The following is a 16,959-nucleotide window of genomic DNA, read 5'->3' on the forward strand; positions in this document are numbered from 1 at the left end:
ACCGCTTCCGGGCGTCGCTTCGACAAGCAGCCACCACCACGACGATAACGACCACGATCCGAACGTGTCGACAGTAGCAGGAAGAAGTTCGACGACGGGCACGTTTCTAATGTCGTTGTGTTTGTTGTTGCTGCTGCTGTTGCTGCTGCTGCTGCTGTTGCTGCTGCTGCTGCTGCTGTTGCTGCTGCTGCTGTTGCTGCTGCTGCTGCGGCTGCTGCTTTTACTGATGGTGGTGGTGGTGATGATGATGATGATGATGATGATCGTGGAAAGAGCGGACGATGTTTCCAACCGCTGCTGCTACTGCTGTCCGGAGACAATGATGATGATAATAACAGCGGCAATAGACACGAGAGTTGCGGTAATCGTGTTTGTATCGGTGGCAGTATCAGTATGAATGTTTTCTGCTGCTGCGGCGGCTGCAACAAGGTCCCTCGACAGCCTCGAGGGCCTTGAGTTTGCAGGAACGACGCCGTACCGAAGCCGGCCGATCCGCCGTGCGGGCGTTGTTGCTGTCCTGGTTACTATTTCGAGCGTGTTTTTGCTAGCCCTTGCGGTTTTGTTGCTGCTTCTGTCGTTGTTTCTGGCGACGGTAGCTTTGCTATCGATTATCGTACTCGTCTTGCGTTAGCTCAGAGTCCCTGTAGCTCGTTTGCTGGGGCAAGGTGCTCAGCCCGCTTCCGGGTTTCGCTTGTTCGTGCTTTTTTTCATTTTTATTTTCGGGAAGATATTGGCTTCACCTGTGCGTGCGTGAACACTAGATTATACACGTAAGGGCGCCGAACGGCTGGCCTTGGGATCGAAGTAATTTCCTTTATGTTTCAGCGTTAGTCGAAAGCTGCTGTTTGTGAGCTTTGAGAAAAAGTAGAAACTCCTTACCGTCTTGTCTCCCTTCCTGGTTATTTCCCGTCTACCATTAGGATGATGATGATGATTTTTTCGTACTCTATATTATTAATCGTTGTGGATGCGACTCGTGTACTTAGTATGAGCTAGCATTTGTCGCTAAGCTATACACACATTGTGTGTGACGCATTGGCGTTAAGCTGTCGTTAGTCAACAATAAGTACAAGCCATTTTTGTTATTTCGAGTGCTCACTTTGCCTGCGTAATTATTTGTTGTTTTTATTGTTTACGTACTATTAGCATCGTATATTATGCTGAGCCTCACACGTCGCTTGTCGTGTCGATGTGAACAGGAAAAAAACTCTGTTACGTGGATGTCTGGCTGCGTCTTGCCTGGTCGATGAAACCAATGTCAACCTTATGTACAACTATGCAGGGGAACGAGTGGACCTAACGCTGCGGTCAGAGTAGTTGGAACAATAGTGGTGTTTGGTATCAATACTGCTATATCGTCTGCCACTTTCGCGGTCAGATCCACATTATTTATATAATGCATTTATACAAAGACAGATATACGTTTAGGTATGTGTCTATGTATAGATTCAGTGATCTATATATACACATATGTATATATATATATATATTTTATAGAAAACTCAAAAGGGAGCCATTTCCGAGTGGGCTGCACTGTAGCTCGTCATGTTCCATGGATGGGCGTATATAAAAGGTCATCGTATGCGTTTAACAATTACTTAACAGATTCCTTGCCCTTAAACCCGTCAATGAGTTTCTTTGCTGCCGTTATTGTTTGTTACTTATTTGCTTAAAAGCTTAAAACGAGCATCGTTGTATCTTCTCTAAGGTATCCTGTAACGGACGTTGTTGTTCTCCTTGCCAAGAACCGAATTGTTTCCATTGCAACCATACTGGAATAACGCTAGTATTCATGTGTGAGCCACCTTTGCTAGTAGCCGTTAGACGACGACCCGGTAGAAAAGCACCAGTATCATATTCAATCATACACTCACAAAGAGAGAAATTTCCCTTTTTTCACATGATATATATATATATATATATATATATATATATATATATATAAAATTAGGGACGCACCGTTATCGGTTACAGCTGAAGCTCATCGAATCTTCTGTTTGCTGGATTTTACAATCGACCTTTTCACCCATGTTCCATCGTTTGGCCTCGAGCAGGACCTACGGCGTTCTGGTGTGGCTACAGTGAGAGTATTGTTTATATGAGAAGCGAATTTCAGGAGTCCTATTTAGAGATAGAACTCAAGTCGTTTTTAGACACCGTCGAGTCTTCCTTTCTACTTCGGTAACGCTTTTTGAAAATCCAAAGCAGCTCTTGTTGCTGTATTCGCCCCTGTGTCAAGGACGGGATGGCTGTTTATTGATTGTTGCTTGGAACGGTGCTGAACGCCGTCTACAATGGCTGCCTGCTGTTGTTGTCTTTCAAGATAAGGAGAAGGATAAATATACAGATATATAGTAATGACCCAAACAACATAATAGTAGGATGTAAATGTCAAGAAGTTTCAGGTGTGGTAGTTTTATCTGCTGACAATATCCTAATATATTTTTTTGTAGACCTCCTAAAAATGCACTCAATCGTGTCGTGTCTTTGCACTTTATATCCCTACAATGCTATCGGTTATTTGCTTGCTAGTCTTGCTCTAGCATATCGATTCCCTTAGAAAACCAAGTTTCGCTTAATTATGATTATGTTACTAATGTTGGAAGTACAAAAAACGTTCAATTTGCTTTAACGTGTATAGTTATAGACGGGAACTTGCGTGTGTTTCGTGAATGCGTAGAAAATGGGTGCCTTCCATCCGTTCTACAGAAATTTGCTTCCCTGCACTAAGCCTGGAAACAGTAGCAACCTAAAGTGCATGCATGTTGGGGTGATGTGGAGTTTAGAATTGTGGGTCGGACTAGCAGATGTCCTCTCTTTGCTGCCACAATTTGGTTAGCTGGGCCGCTTCTTTTTTGTTCCGCTATTCCGGGCGCACAGTGTCGGAGGTAAAGCAAAAAATCATATCGAAATAGCCACCTGCTTCGTGGACCTACTTTTGCCTGCGTCGGCTTAAATCGACTGTCAGCTCTTTTAATAGACGCTCAGGCAAAGGGGCAGAGGAAAAACAAAAGTTTCGTCACACGAAGTTGGCCACTTTTCAATGGTTGGCCTATTGTTTCTTTCTTTTTCTGTATGTGCGTTGCGCGTTCCTCTTAGCTCATTGCCTGCCCGCTCCTCTTTTTGTTTGCTAACTCTTTAAGATCATAACCAAATCGGTTGCTTATCTTGATTTACATTAGTTATTAACAAATGTCGGACTTTCACACGTCAACCACTAAATTCACACTGATTATATTCGCTTTTCCTGTTACGTTGTTACTTTTTTCATATACAACACGATTGATTTTAACGATGTGATTAGTAGCTCTTTCTTAACGTAAGAGCTCACTTCTGGCAGATTTTCCTGGTAGCTGGAGTACTAAGTATCCTTGATTATTATTATTATTATTATTATTACAGTGCTTTATCATTGCTATTATTGGTTGCTCATAGGTTAGTAACGGCTCCTTGGTTTTGTAAACGCTTCTGTTCTGCTCTCGCTTTTTGTTTATTGACTTTTCGAAATCTATATTTTTTCGTCCTCTTGCTTTTTTTTTTTTAATTCTCTTGTACTCAGGCAATGCACAACCGTCGTTAGCGAACTCACTGTTTCCCTTGAATCTTTTCAATCGCTTCAGTCTGTTATTTTCTCAAGTCGAAGATCCTTCATTTCCTTTTCTAATTGCCTTCTCTGCGATTCTTCGTCCTTAGCACTGAGCGGAACGAGAAGGAGTAGGGATCGAATCGACTCTCTTCTGCGGCCTAAAAGCCCGCAACTCCGGACGGGCCGGAACCCCTTTTCAATTCTGTACTATCACCGCATTTTATGCGTCCTAACGCGGTGTCTCCCCCGATACGGCGCTATCTGTATTAAAACGAGGCTGTTCTCTTCACCGGCCACCTTGTTTCGCGTGGTAGCTCCCCCTTCGGCTTCGGCTCGCGCGTATTTATCCCTTAGACCCCAGCAGCGTACACGTGGGCCAGCAACGTACCTCAAGCACCTGCTCGATCTTCCGTCCAAGGATCTGGTTTCTAGGCCTACCGGTCTAGTGGACGGCAACGATTTCTCGTCGTAGAGAAGAAGTCCCGATCCGGACTTCTTCTTCTTCTCCCACGATGCAGAACACCTTAGCCGTAATTAGCCAATGCTCGCCACTGCGACTATCACTAACTGCGTCCCCCGAACGTCTGTATTTGTTGGTTTGTTAGTGACAGCACGTACTGTATGAATTTTCTTTTATTTGTGATTACTTTTATAGTGAATTTACTTAAGGAACGCGACCCATCACGTCGGTGGACTTTGAGATGGGGAAACAGGGCTTTTTCTGAATCTATCGCGTCGTCCTACAGCCGACGTCTGCTGTAGTTGTTCTTCATATTGTTGCGTACCAACTGATTGTTATAAGTAATAGTAATATTTGTAGGATTTTTATTATAACAACGACGCTGCTAATTGGCAATGATTTGATTGCTGTTGCAACAGCGACGATCACAGCAGTGGGGGGCATCGCTATCATTCATTGCGAGTAGTGGTTCTGATTGTTGTCTGATAGTTATATCCCTTATGTTGTCGTCGTTACTATTATTGTTGCTCGATCATTACGACAGCCGTCCGGTGTTGATGTAGGCAACTTCTTACTAGACGTTGTTGTTGTTGTTGTTGTTGTTGTCCGTTTGTTGTTGCAGCCAAGATGATAATGGTGACAATGTGAAGTCGATTCTTTGTCGTTGCTGATGATGCTGCGTCTGCCGCTGCTGCTGCGGCTGCTGTTGAATAAACCCCGAGAACAGCAGTTCGGAGTCGTGAAGGTATGGCTTCCTTCTCGCGGTCGTCCCACTGTCTTCTTCCTGCTGTGCCTCTTTGGCGGCGCTCTGCAGCTGGCGCTGATAAGCGCTTCGGTAGAGTGTGCTCATCGCGCCACTGTCTGTGGTTCTCTAGCCATTGATAAGGCGCAGTCGATCCCCCGTACGGTCACCCCGCACCTTTGTTTCTATCGTCGACGAAAAGCAACCCAACGAATCAGGCTGAATAAACCTAATTTTAACGTCAACGTCAGCAATGAAGTCGACGGAAGGCCAACTTGTTTCTCGGTCTACTGCCACTCGTTCCGACCACACAACACCAAAAACACACGAAACTCAGCACGAATTCCACTTTACACTCGTGAGTAGTTAACAGCTACTTCTCCTTTTGTATATTTTGGCCTCTAAAATCATTCGCCGCGAATCTTGCACACTCAATTCACAACTCAGAGAGTATCTGCCCTTCACAACCGTCCCACTCCGAACTGCTTCCGTTCCTGACTTCGTGGTTCAGATTTACTTAGAACTCGGTGTCCTGTTATGTTTTTGCTTAATAAAGCAGAAGTAGCTTGTTGTGCTGTTACTCATACACGTATGGTATGGTATGCTACTGCGGCTCGTGCGATTCTGTGGGATTCTCTCGCAAAACTTATTGCAGTGGCTCAATTGTTGAAGGGCCCGCGACGTTTTTTTCTGTTTTGGACGGACGCAGCACTCACTCACTCACTCACTGCACGCTACACCAGTCCACGCTACGCGGTAGAGTGGCCCCACTAGAATTGATTTTCAGCATTACCATCAAGCTTTACAAGGCCGCTGAAACTCCCAGCGGCATGCTTACGAACTTGAGTGGTCCTTCCTTTACCGACTGAAGAAACGTTACGCGAGTGGCCGTAGTTAACCATTCGCCATTCCTTGCTCCATTTCAGCGCCTTTCCGAAGACGGAGCACTACCACAGAGCAGCGCTCGTTGAGCAGCAGTCGTCCTGAACGAAACGCCTCACAGGAATCGGCCCCACGTAACACTGCTCTACCTCCTTGTACAACACTACTGGCGAGAGAACTATGTGTATATATATAAATGTGTATATTAATCTATGTATTTTTACGTATATGGAAGCCTCTCTACTGTAAGTTGCTGTATTCCTGCTTGCCTGGAGTCGTTTGATCCTAGCCGTTGGCCGCTTGGTTCCCGTCGGTTGCTGACTTCTCTACAGCCGTCGTCGGACCGAACGCTGTTCAGAAGACGCACTGCACGGCCAGTACCAGTGCGACGACCGCGGTTGTTCGCTCTTCGGTTGGTCTCTCGGGTCCCGGCGGGCGGCTGTGGGTCGCGCGAGTCTTCACGGTCGTCGCGACTGGCGCAAGGACGCGACGTTCGCAGCCGGAGGACGCGAAACGCGGGCCGATTCGAACATCACGCTCTCTTGCGCGAACGGAAGAATGGATGGCAGTGAGTGACTGGGTCTGTCTGTCTGTTGTATTGATAATGTTCCATGGAGGAAAAGGGGAGAGCGCAGAGCCAGCAGCACAGCATCAGCCGTCCGTACCGCCATAGAAAGCTGCCTGCGAACCAGACGGAGCAGGCTCATAGGAAAGCACGGCTGCTGCTAAAATGGTAGCGGCGGCAGAAGCATCAGCAGCAGCAACCTCCTCAAAATGGCGCCCTGTTACTCTGTCGATATGTCTCTGCCTATGGTGCAAAGCAGGCTTAAATGCCACTAGTGATCTCTGTCTGCGGGCCTTTCCCAGGGCCTTTCTGTAGCAGCCTTCAGGAGGCCGCGTCGTCGTATAGTTGCTCCTTCCTGCTCGTAGGGTCGAGCACAGGAGACGGTGGCGGCAGTGGCAGTGCCGGGTTCCTTTCCTGTGGCCGCTCCTCAATTTTTGCTACGCGCGCCCTACCCTCTCCAGCATTGGCAGCGATGGCAGCGGCTCTCACGCGGAACGTAGCAGCGAGCACCTTTCCCTCCAGGCCTTCTTCGTGCCCCTCCGCCCGTTGACACACACACGGCAAGGCTCGCGTCTGCTTTACTGCCAGCCTGTCCGTCTGTGCTGCTGTAGGCGAACAACGGTCGGTTGTGGATGGCCCCACAATGCACCCACGGAGTGGTGGCAGAGTTCCGCCGGAGTAGTTTGTGGATCGGCCGGTCGGTCGGATGGGGGAAGGGACGACCGCTCTGTTAGAATGCATTGCTCTGAGCAGCAGGCAGTGGGGTTACTTTTTTTTGCCGGTCAGCAATGGCAGTTATCCGTGCTGCTTCTGCCATTGGCGCTGTTGGAGAAATAGAACCAAGTTCAGCAGCTCGACAGTATGAGGAACGTTGCTTCCCTGGTACTGAACCCTCGCAAGATGAAAAGTCTACGAAAGTAAAGAGCTTTCACCCGCTATCCGCCATAACCAGCATCACCGCAACACTGGCGGCGCTGTCCATCTGTTGTACACAAAGACGCGCAAAGGAGAAGAGAACGGTGCTCCTGAAAACCCTAGGTAAAGTGGGTCGACCAGGTCTCCGAGCCGCTTGACAGGGATAGTCGGACTCAGTAAAGGACCTCTTCTGAGTCTGGCAAGCTCACCCCATGGATAGGCGCCGTTGGTCGTCGTCGTCTAGCGGTACGCCGCGCTATTTTTGAACGGGCCCGCGCTAGTTAACAACTAGCGCAACTTACTGCTCTTCGGAGGCTGTGCAATGCTAACTGCTTTATCCACTACTAATACCACGCACGAACAGGCCAGTAACAGACACTGGCTACGGGACGGACAGACAGGCCACTACCGTCGCCTGATGGAACGGAACACCTGCTGGGCGACCGATGATGATGATAGGGGGGACTGCGCGTCGCCTCCTATCATCATCATCATCATCGTCGTCGTCGTCGTCGTCTAGTAAGTGACACACCGATGAACAAATGGACTAGAGCAAGCGAAAAATAGCAAACGTGAACGTGTGAACTGAACCTGATGGACCCAAAACAACAGTCCGTTACTTTCGACTAACGATACGGGGGCAATGTGGCTGAAGAGAGCGTAGCACTGGCAAAATGAAAGACCAACGTCAAAGTTTGCAGCTAGCCTTATGGCTATCAATATAGTCATCTACTAGTCAGACATGAAACGCTTACATGCATGGAAAAAGAATTGTTAATACTTAAAATACGTACTGTGATTGTTGTAGATTTTCTTTCATACGAAAAAGCTGTTAAAATATCGAAGATATCGAAATAGGAATTTCTATTTTGAACATAAATAAAGCAAAATAAAGAGTTACATTTGAAACTGTTATTCCTATGCAAATGCAAAAAGAATATTTCGAAGCCCGTACTAAACATACGAATGTGGGGTGCTGATCTCCAGTCGGATATAATTAGATACGAGAGAAGCTTAAGGTATATTCCATTATCTGTTAAATCCTTAGGAAAGCATATGAACAGTTCCCACTTTTCCGAAGAGAAAATACCCACCTCATCCGCGTAAAAAAATGTTGACTTCATCTTATTAGAACTATTTTTACTTAATAGCAAAAAAGCTATCACAAGCTGTGGAGGAACTCTTAGCGGCGATGACAGTTCACCCTCGGTTGGGGTTAGGATGAAAGCAAGGACCATCCGAAATTGAGGGAGACAAGTCTGTTCGATGGTGTTACAGGTAAACGCAGCGACGGGGAGAGGTCAGGGAAGGCTTCGGTATATGAGCCCTGTTTTAGATCTGGCAAATATCATGCCTTTTTATTGATCATAATCGCTCAGATAGGTTAAAAGTTACTGTCACAATTTACACACGAAAGACTCATAGTCCCGTAGGCCATAAGCCTACAATTAGATTTACAATTAGGATAAGAAACAGCTGAAGCAGGCTTTGTTGGAAATGTCAATTTGTTCTCTACAAAAAAAAAAATGGCAAGTTAGAAAGTTGTGCGGCTACTGTAAATGGAGTAATTAACTAGTCGAAGTTTTTGATGAAGTATAGGAAATAATGTATGGACATCCTTTGGCGAACAAACTCATAGCACCCTCTTTCAATGTAACTTTGACCTGCTTTGAGAAAATCCCTTTTATTCTTTTATTTTCTTTCCAGTTGTTCCAACGTTCTTGTTCTTGACAAAATCGTGTTGACTATTCATTTAATATTGTTTCTACTTTTCTTTGCCTCTTTAAAAACGCCATTGTAAATAATTATTTATTTTAATGCAAAGTACCCCCTATTAATATACAACAAAGGTAAAAAAAATATTACAGTGCACTCGTTTAGCTTCAAAGATTATTATACACAAGACAGTACTATCTCTTTGTATATACATATATAGATTTACATGGATTGCGTTATTACAGGGTGTCCCATACACATATATGCTTGATGCGTATCAATCTTATTTGCAACTGTTATTCTATTATTTAAGCATATATGTCGTTGAAAAAACGGCCCCTGGATTTATCAACCAGAAGCTTGATTATGTTTCATATACGTTTCATCATAGCTTCTGGCTCGTGCTGATGATGCTTGGTGTGTATAGTAGACAAAATCGAACTCTTCGGATGGGGCGCATTTGTGGTCATCCCCAGGTCGAAACGATCGTAATATGTCATCGTATCCGTATACTCTTAGCACGAAATCATATGAACGTTGGGAAATGAATGGATGTAACCAATAGGTTTATTTACTTTAAGATGTAAAGCCAATCCTCCTCATTTCAATAGCGACCCAGAAGCCCATTCTCGAGAGCAACTGTTTTCAATATTTGACATGGAATACATGCAGAAGCAGCAGAAAACTGAAAAATAATCAAAGCAAGCGGACCTAAGTGCGCTTTGCTTGCAGCGTTCCGTCTCTGCCAGCAACTGGGCAGTAAGCAGGCATTTTGTTATTCAAATAATTGCTTTCTTGTAGTATACGTTGTACGATGCCGGTTAATAAAAATATGATATTGAAAACACCCTAACAACACCTGGATTGTTCTGTCCATTCCCTGTTTGAGCTTCTCCGCATATTCATAGTTAGTTCACTGTGTATGGCCGGTCGAATTTTATGCCGGCGAGCATAAAGCTATGGAAACACATGAGAACCCAATCACAAGTGTGGGGCCGTCGTCCACGAGCCAGGTACTTCGGAAGGCAAAAACGCTTACTGTGGCCTCTATGTTTGACAAAAATCGCTAGACGAACAGCACTACTTAGAAAAATTTCTTCCCTTCTCTACGTTGACACCATTTAAGCACCGGGTTCAAAGTAGTTAATTGAGAGAAGCACCAACCCAGGATCAGGGGCGGAAAAACGCCTTTGTCACCTTCCTTGGTACTGCTATTGCAAAAAAAAAAAGAGTGGCAACTACCACAGCAAACATCTAGATGTGTCCGTAGACACATTGATTTTTTCAAACAAAAAAAATACTATTTACCGAATAATTTATCATTTTATTGGAAAAAAGGTCAGGCAAGGAAACCTTTTTTCCGAAAATCCTTCACAACGTAGAAGAAATAGGAATAACTATGGATGCTATTTGATATACTGTTATCATCGTCCGTCTAAAAACTGCTGTCATGCGGTAAGCTTGTACATCCTCAGGACACGCACCACGTCCAGTTATAGGGTATAGGTACATTTCAAAGCGACGTGGCCTGCCACTGCTTCATGGGACAGTCAAGGCAGTTTGATTGGAACCAACGGACGTGGATTAGGCGCAACTGATGACAGGCCCTTAACTCCGACCGGGTTACAAAATCTCGACCCAAACCAAATAAATGACGGCGAACTAGGAATCATTATTTAATTTTTCTCTGCAGTAAACTTCCTACTCTGGACAAGAGTCCATCGACCTGACATCAGGCTAAGTTACACTTGTAACTATACTAGTAAAACTGACAGAACTTTGCTGCTTCAGCAAGCAGTCAAACCTTAACTACTTGAAATCCGAATCGCTTTATGCTGAGTAGATCAAATAGATGCATTTTTACCTTAGCTCCACGAGAGCACAAGCAAGCTGACGTGATCATCGCACTTGCGAAAATATTGCAGTAATGTTATCTTTGGTAGCTTGAGATGCTGTTAAAAGCAACGGTCAATGTGAAACTACTAAGGCAACTGACGTCCCACGTTCCAGTTCCAGTTGCCCCTAATCATATCCTAGCAACAACCCTATTACGAAGTATAATAAGATTTTTTGCAAAAACATACGTGACAAAGTGATCTGTAATACAAAAGGACACAGGTTACCCCAATGTATTAAGTCTAGCAAAAACTAATGAAAGATTAACAATCTTTCATTAGTTTTTGCTATGCTTATGACATTGGCCTTCTGAACTTTAGCTAGGTCATGTCACTTTCCTATCGTGTCTGTTGTAGTGGACAAAACTGGACGAAACAAATTCTGGATCGACTCATAGAACCTAGGTTAGGTTTAACCAATACTTGTGTAGAAACAAGACTATGCTGCCTTTTATCATTTTCTGAAACGGGATGTGGTATAAAATATCAATTATATATAATATATGTAAAAATATAAAATATAAAAATCACTAATGTATGCCTGTCGCTTTACCTCATTAGGGACACAATTCGCATCACGTCACTATCTTCTCTGGTTTACTCAGCATGCATTTCTATACGTATACTTTGAAGTCGCTGTTTTCATTCATACTTAACATCCAATATGGAAAAGTTTTCCTTCCTGGAGCGGCTTGCAGCCTCTGGCTCTGAAGTTCCTTTGCGCAGTGCTACAAAAGCCCGGAGCTGTACGCACTGACCCCCATAGCCACGCACACCCATGCGCGTCCTTTCAGCGGTATCGCCAGCATATTGATGGCACTTTTTTCTCTCAGAGCCCCTCTAACGGCCAGATGATTCAGATCACAGCTGAATCCCTAAAGGGATATTTCCTTGTATGAAAGATTTCCATAAATGCTCTCTTTTGTCGAGACCCAAGCACCATGATACTAACCTTGCTGCTATTGAAAACTATAACGCCTAAGGAAGGACAGCTGCACAGTACTACTAATGTCTGTGAAAAATTTCTACCTGGTTGGAAGCTCGTTGACTTGATACGGTATTTTGGTTGAGATTGGTCTACAATATCTACATGGACGCACTATCAGGCGACGTATAGCAATGACGGCGTCGGCGCCATCGCCGATACTAACATCTGGGCCAACATTTCTGACTCGTTTGTCTGACGTTCAAGGGTTGTGCCTTCTGCAGTCAAAAAATATTAAAATCATTACTGCAAGTAGTTCCTTCCTCTTGTACACATCTTATTTGGAATCTGATCAACCCGTATGGTTCCGATTTACATAACTGACCATATGCCTGCCCGCTTCAATTGAATCTATCTGTAAAGAAATTTGCTGCACATATTTGTATTTCGTTGTACTAGGGCCCATAAGGGGAAGATGCCTATTTCTTAGCTTTTCGACTATATTATTCGTTATTTTTTTTTCTTTTTTTTTTAATAAAATACACCAAGAGTGTCACGTGAATGTTGTTAACTCGCCTTTGACTCTCAGCCTCTACTCCCTATACATTGAATGAGCCCGGATCCTAACCATGAGGTGTTACTACGAGGGCTATTTTTAGGTAGGTAGAGAGTTCATAGCACAGCTGGGCTTAGACCAGTCTCCCGACAAAGTTTCAAAGAGCAGGCTTACATTACGGGGTGTCAGCCATGTTTTCTTTAACGATTGTTGACTATCCGGTCTGCTGCATCCGTGGGATATGAACGAACACATGATGCCCACGCCCCGTATGGACGAAGAGACGTATTTCTGTCGCAATGGTGTCGGCCGCCTCCACTAATAAAAAGTATCGTTTCATGCGTAGGAGTTGATAGGTATTTTTTGCATACGGTTAGTTTCGTTGACCTTATCACTTACGAATTTCTGTCGATTGCGAGAGGGTTCCAGTACTTGCTCAAGTTCGATTTCCAGACTCCTTACCATTCATGTGGACTAATCGTTCTGTATAGCTGAAGATACAGATCATATCATTTTATAATGTGTTAGCATTAATTAAGTTCCTCTCTCTTGTGTTCCGTCTCTAACAGTCACGTGTAATAAGATGTGGCCTTGTGTCGGGAAGGGGCAAAACGACGGCAGTCTAACTTCGTACAATTATACCATAAAAACGAACTCTATGCTGAAGGACAATTTAATGAACGTAATTGTTTACTGAATTTATCAGTTTTTTTTTTTTTTTTTTATCAGAAGTATATAGCTTAAAAATTACAGAAATTAAAACCGGGGTAGAAATGCGAAGTTGCTAGCTGCTTGCCCTTAATTCCTCTTGCTCTAAGACTTCACACGGCATAGGCCCTTACAGGGCTGACCATTTACATATATACAAGGGTTAAAAATTCGTGGAACGATCCGTTATGGCCATTGTAGGCAAATAGGCGCGGAATGCCGTCTTACTTATAACGCTTGTAATTAGATCTACAGAGAAGAAGCGCACTGAACTCATAAGCGCATTAAGCAAGGAAGAGTTAGTTGGACCCACTGGAGAGCCTTATTTCTATGCAGATCTACACAATTGATCCGCACCATTTTTTACTTCACTCAAAACGAATTGACACATTTTTTAAGGCGAAAATACAAAGACCATATACAAGGTCACACAGATAGAATTATATTATTATGTGCGCATGAAAAAACTTATCTAACTTAAATCAACATAGTTAGGCTATTTTTCGTCTTGCATACCGCTGTATCACTTTAGTAGTACTTGCTTCAGATGAGGAACAGAGAACAATTCAACGACGCAATTGCTCTACTCTTTGTAATCACATAATTGCCGTAAAGAACTCATAACTGCAGACACAAAGCATAAAGTGTGGATTTTATTCTGTATTGGAAAACGATAGAAGTTTAAGGAAGGCTCGAGCCCAACAAGAGCTCGCCGCAATAAGTAACGGGACAAATAGAACTAATATTTTATATCAGGATACGATCGACGTTTTTCGCACCATAACATTATAATACTCCAAATTAATGTCATTTTATAGGGCTTAGACTTTAGGACCAAAACGTAAATCAAAAAATTAAATGTTCGATCTGGGTGCTGTAGCCTATTTTTACCTAAATAAGTATTATTACCTAAATAAGTTGTATTTTCCACTTTGATTGACTTGAAAGACCTTGAAATAGGTACACTAAAACCTGTAAACAAGAGACTCTACAATATTCTGACATCACCTAATGACTGTGTTTTATTATATTTATAGTAGACTAAAAACAAGACAGGATAACACCGAATGGTATGGAAAAAATGTGGTCCTAACATCTAATAATTATTTTTTTTGGTGTTATGCAGAGTTACTGCGTTTCTAAATATTTCGGTTAAACATAACGTCGTTGCATTTATTTACCCGTTATACGGGCCAACAATAATTGCGCTTTTTTGGTTGGCGTTTTGTTGCATAGCGGTAAAGTTAGACGTATAAAAAAAATTGTGATGTAACGACCAACGAAAAACGCCTGAAAATTTCTAAGTAACATACTTTGTCTCATCACGAAAATGAATCCGCTATTTGCTGATAGGTAGAGGATTTACACCTTATCACGGAGGTAATAAACATTCGCGCATATTATTAACTCAATATACATCGGTACGAGCGGGACGTTCATGGAACTGCCAAAATGCGTGCAAACCCAAGCATCGTTTTTTCAAGTATATTGTTTTTCGCTTGCTTAATAAAGACGATGATGGCCTAATTTTTGTACATACATGTTTAATGTCTTCCTAGCTCGCCTAGTTAGGTCCTTAGGTTGTGCAGTATTTACAAAAAGGTTTAGGGGACTATCCGTGCGGCGCTCTATTGATTAACAGCGAAGGAATTATTGCCGTGTTAGCAATTCCAATGAAAACCTACCGCACCTGCGCGTATTGATTAAGCCAGGGCCGCAATCTAAATCGTTAACTGACAACGCTGCCTATTTATTGTAGAATCAACCGCAAAAGCATTTTTCCACTCACGGTAGATAATCTACCGTGGAACACAATACCTAGGATTGATTCTGAATCGTGTTCGCTCAAGCAAGGCTATTCGCATTTCCTCTATTGAATGTCAACCTGAACGGACAGGTCTGTAATTAAAGTTAGTCACGGGCGGTGTCCTTTTAGGCCAGCACCTTAGCACGTCTCTTGCCTCGGACGAAGCAAGGAGCTAACTACAACAGTACAGATTCGTTTAAAAATTCCTTTGAAATGAATATTCCACTTTGATTTAAGAGTAATTTTTTCGAAAATGTGCGTATAAACTGAGAAAGAAACCATAATCAATCGATATGTTATTTCCGTGTATAACCCTACCACTGGAAGACTTTCAAACGGTACCGAAGTTCAACCCAATGCAGTAGTTAATATTTCATAGGATGATCCATGTTTTTGGTTAAGTCTACTTTTATTAAAGAATGAACGACTCCCTCAAAGTGGTCAAATGGCGAAATTTATCATACATTAACTTTATATAGTACTCTGCCTTTTCATGAACATTAAAAGTAGTCTTAATCCATGTCGGATATTCCAGAGGAACGTGTCTAGCTATGGCTTCACTTGCAGGCACCTGGGAAGAAGGCAAAAATACACGTTATCGTATTGTTTTAAGTGTGTTTCTATTTACGGCCAAAACTATCCAAAAGAAATTGTCCTATTGGTATCGATTTTAAAACTTCCGACAATCTAATGCAATGATGTGCTTTCTATGTCGAGGACAGGCTGTCTGTTTCAGTGCTCAATTTTGGCGTCATAAGTCAATTAATAATGTCCCCGGTATGAAAGTTGTATGACTTTGTTAAATCTTCTATGGCATATTGTCTTATCCTGACCATGAAAGGTTAGACTTCCTAACATAAATTGTCCAAATCAAGTTTGACAAGTCTGTCTTATGAATCATTACATTCAATCCTACTTAGTTGGTTTAATACGAAGAAACACTAATATAAATAAAAATTAAAAAAAAAAACAAAAAATACGCAGTGCTACCTGGAACTTCAATGGTAACCGGTATACTAAACCATGGTCGTCTGCTTGTAAATGCTGCGGTATCGCATCGCTTATTACGAAAATTAGTCGTAACGAAGATCTAAAAAGGGTGCTCTCTAACGTATACGGCATGTGCGACAGATTAGACAGGGGCCTAGTTTGTAAACATGGGCAGGGTCCACACTCTAAGACTATTCTATGTTGGTCCTTTGGTCGAACCGGATCGAAGGCTTTGTGCTCGCAACATTGTGCCAAGGTCCGTACGTACCTTAGACGTAACCTATATAATTTTGCACATTAGAGCTGTAATTTTTCAGCACTTTCCCAGATCGTGTAAACACGATAGCTGCGGTCAACATGGGTTTTGTCAAATGCCCATGATATTGTCTGTCCAATGAAACGCAGTGGAAAAAAAGCTTCGATATAGTAACGCAAACTATAGGCGATTATTTTTCTAAGTATCGAAGGCGTTTGATGGCAATTGTACGTAGATGCAAGCAAACTAATCTTATTAACATAACATTCTAATCAGTTGGGCCTACCTTATTTTTTATATTTACATCTCACAGTTTATCAACAAGATAACTAACAATTACACATGAGCTTTTAAAAACATTCTAGACCGCAAATGGAATCAAGTGGACGTATCCGATTCTTGAATCCAACCTCCCGACTTGGATGATCGACAATGAAACCGATAAAAGTCTAGTTATCCAGTTACGCGCAGTTGTACCTGATATATTCGCAGTCACTCTGATTTCGATCTAACCTTATAGTGACTTATCAGATTTAGTTTCTCGATGAATTAGTCGATATTCAGCTCGATACTGCCTTAATGCCCTGTGTCAATGCCAGTTAGCTATTACAGAGAATCAGCATCTGCACAAGTTTCCATGGAGCTTTCAAATATCCGCGGGCTGCATCCGTTGTATTCGGCCTTCCCATTCATTCGGTACCTGTTTCCGTCCGTTAGCTTTCGTTCGCTTGCCCGCCGTCTTATGTTATGTTATGCTGCCGTCCATCCGGTGCGCCGACAGCATCAAGCTCTGCAAGCACCTCCGATTTGACAACTATCCGTTATCACTGCTGCTGTTACTACTAATACCTACAGTAGGATACAGCAGCAAGCCACAGACGGCACGACCATGATGGCGGAGGCCGATATGAGCACGATCGAAGCGCCTCCTGGTGTCTGATGAACATACGACAACG

General features: G+C 43.1%; 1 long non-coding RNA gene across 1 annotated transcript; it reads right to left on the reverse strand.

Moving 5' to 3' along the window:
• Window positions 1-15,191: 15,191 nt before the first annotated feature.
• LOC111243392 (uncharacterized) lies at window positions 15,192-16,823 on the reverse strand. The gene is made up of 2 exons (XR_015326354.1): window positions 16,481-16,823; window positions 15,192-15,328 (listed from the first exon to the last, which is right to left on the reverse strand). It is a non-coding gene; the product is annotated as an uncharacterized LOC111243392 (long non-coding RNA).
• Window positions 16,824-16,959: the final 136 nt, after the last annotated feature.

Source organism: Varroa destructor, unplaced genomic scaffold (genome assembly GCF_002443255.2).
Source record: "Varroa destructor unplaced genomic scaffold, Vdes_3.0 BEIS01000001.1, whole genome shotgun sequence".
In the NCBI taxonomy this organism is placed as follows: Eukaryota; Metazoa; Arthropoda; class Arachnida; order Mesostigmata; family Varroidae; genus Varroa; species Varroa destructor.